Consider the following 3,406-nt stretch of genomic DNA (forward strand, 5'->3'; position numbering starts at 1 on the left):
ACTCTTTTTACCGTTCTTAGAAGTATATGTTGCTAGTTTAGCTTTCGTACAACATTTTGTTAGGTGAAGATTCCAATAGACCAAGTGATGTTCGAAATTGCACAAAACATGAAAAACTTGTCTATGGACAAAATTGAGCATTCCCAAAGCATCAAAGTGGACCATTGTACTCTATTTGGTGCCCTTAGAAGTCTACTTGGCTAGTTTATGTTTCGTACAAGGTTTCATTCGGTAAAGATGCCAATAGACCAACTTATGTTCGAAATTCCACAAAAAGTGAAAAACTCGTCTATGGACAGAATTGAGCATTCCCATAGCATCAAAGGGGACCATTGTACTTTATTTAGCGTTCTTAGAAGTCTAACTTGCTAGTTTATCAGTAGAACAACGTTTCGCTATGTAAAGATGCCAACAGACCAAGTTATGTTTGAAATTGCACGAGAACTTGAAAAGCTTGTCCATGGAGAGAGTTTAGCAATTCCAAAGCATCAAAGTGGATCGTTAAACTCCATTGAGTGTTCTTAGAAACCTATGTTGCTAGTTTAGCTTTCGTACAACGATTCTTTTGGTAAAGATATTAATAGACCAAGTTACCTTTGAAATTGCACAAAACAAGAAAAGCTCGTCTATCGACAGACTTGAGCATTACCAAAACATCAAACTGGACCGTTGTACTCTATTTTATGTTCTTCAAAGTCTAACTTTCTAGTTTAACTTTCGTACAATGTTTCGTAAGGTAAAGATGACAATAGACCAAGTTATGTTTGAAATTGCACAAAAAGTGAAAAACTTGTCTATGGACAAATTTGAGCATTTCCAAAGAATCAAAGTGGACCATTGTACTCTATTTAGTGTTCTTAGAAGTCCAACTTGCTAGTTTAGCTTACATACAATGTTTCCTTCGGTAAAGATGCCAATAGACCAAGTTATGTTTGAAATTACACAAAAAGTGAAAAGCTCATCTATGGAAAGAATTGAGCATTCCCAATGGATCGAAGTGGATCGTTGTACTCTATTTCGTGTTCTTAGAAGTCTAACTTGCTAGTTTAGCTTTCTTACAACGTTTCGTTTGGTAAAGATATGCCAATAGACCAAGTTATGTTTGAAATTGCACAAAAACTTGGAATGCTCGTCCATGGAGAGAGTTGAGCAATTCCTAAGCATAAAAGTTAACCGTTAAACTCTATTTAGTGTTCTTAGAAGCCTATGTTGCTAGTTTAGCTTTCGTACAACGTTTTGTTAGGTAACGATACCAATAGACCAAGTTATGTTTGAAATTGCATAAAACATGAAAAGCTCATCTATGGACAGAATTGAGCATTCCCAAAGCATCAAAGTGGACCGTTGTACTCTATTTAGTGTTCTTAGAACTCTAACTTGCTAGTTTCGCTTTCCTACATGTTTCGTTTGGTAAAGATGCCAATAGACCAAGTTATGTTTGAAATTACACAAAAACGTTAAAAGCTCGTCTATGGAGAGAGTTGAGCAATTCCTAAGCATAAAAGTTAACCGTTAAACTCTATTTAGTGTTCTGAGAAGTCTATGTTGCTAGTTTAGCTTTCGAACAATGTTTCAATAGGTAAAGATGCCAATGGACCCAAGTTATGTTTGAATATGCACAAATACTTGAGAAGCTCATCTACGGAGAGAGTTGAGCGACTCCAAAGCATCAAAGTGGACCGTTAAACTCTATTTAGTGTTCTTGGAAGTCTATGTTGCTAGTTTGGCTTTCGTACAACGTTTTGTTAGGAAAAGATTCCAATAGACCAAGTTATGTTCGAAATTGCACAGAATGTGAAAAACTTGTCTATGGACAGAATTGAGCATTCCTAAAGCATCAAAATGGACCATTGTACTCTATTTAGTGCTCTTAGAAGTCTTGTTTGCTAGTTTATCTTTTGTACAGGGTTTCATTCGGTAAAGATGCCAATAGATCAAGTTATGTTCGAAATTGCACAAAAAGTGAAAAACTCGTCTGTGGACAGAATTGAGCATTCCCAAAGCAACAAAGGGGACTTTTGTACTCTATTTAGTTTTCTTGGAAGTCTAACTCGCTAGTTTATCTTTCCTACAACGTTCGTCAGGTAAAGATGCCAATAGACCAAGTTATGCTTGAAATTGCACAAAAACTTGAAAAGCTCCTCTATGGAGATAGTTGAGCAATTCCAAAGCATCAAAGTTGATTGTTAAACTCCATGGAGTGTTCCGAGAAGCCTATGTTGCTAGTTTAACTTGTGTACAACGATTCATTTGGTAAGGATATTAATAGACCAAGTTATGTTTGAAATTGCACAAAACGTGAAAAGCTCGTCTATCGACAGAATTGAGCATTGCCAAAACATCAAACAGGACCGTTGTACTCTATTTAGTGTTCTTGGAAGTCTATGTTTCTAGTTTAGCTTTCATACAATGTTTCGTTAGGTGAAGATGCCAATAGACCAAGTTATGTTTGAAATTGTACAGAACGTGAAAAACTCGTCTCTATGGACAGAATTGAGCATTCCCAAAGCATCAAAGTGGACCGTTGTACTCTATTTAGTTTTCTTAAAAGTCTAACTTGCTAGTTTAGCTTTCGTACAACCTTTCGTTTGGTAAAGATGCCAATAGACCAAGTTATGTTTGAAATTGCACAAAATGTGAAAAGCTCATCTTTGGAAAGAATTGAGCATTCCCAAAGCATCGAAGTGGACTGTTGTACTCTATTTAGTGTTTTTGAAAGTATAACTTGCTAGTTTAGATTTCGTACAACGTTTTGTCAGGTAAAGATACCAATGGATGAAGTTTTGTTTCAAAATTGCACTAAACATGAAAAGCCCGTCTATGGACAGAATTGAGCATTCCCAAAGCATCAAAGTGGACCGTTGTACTCTATTTAGTTTTCTTAGAACTCTAACTTGCTAGTTTATCTTTCGTACATTGTTTCGTTTGGTAAAGATGCCAATAGACCAAGTTATGTTTGAAATTACACAAAATATTAAAAAGCTCGTCTATGGAGATATTTGAGCAATTCCTAAGATAAAAAGTTAACCGTTATACTCTATTAAGTGTTCTTAGAAGTCTATGTTGCTAGTTTAGCTGTCGTACAATGTTTCATTAGATAAAGATGCCAATGGACCCAAGTTATGTTTGAAATTGCTCAAAAACTTGAAAAGCTCATCTATGGAGAGAGTTGAGCGACTCCAAAGCATCAAAGTGGAGCGTTAAACTCCCTTTACCGTTCTTAGAAGTCTATCTTCCTAGCTTAGCTTTCGTACAACGTTTTGTTAGGTGAGGATTCCAATAGACCAAGTGATATTCAAAATTGCTCAAAACGTGAAAAACTTGTCTATGGACAGAATTGAGCATTCCCAATTCATCAAAGTGGACCATTGTACTCTATTTAGTGCTCTTAGAAGTCTAATTGGCT

This window comes from Tripterygium wilfordii, chromosome 10 (genome assembly GCF_013401445.1).
Source record: "Tripterygium wilfordii isolate XIE 37 chromosome 10, ASM1340144v1, whole genome shotgun sequence".
Lineage (NCBI taxonomy): Eukaryota > Viridiplantae > Streptophyta > Magnoliopsida > Celastrales > Celastraceae > Tripterygium > Tripterygium wilfordii.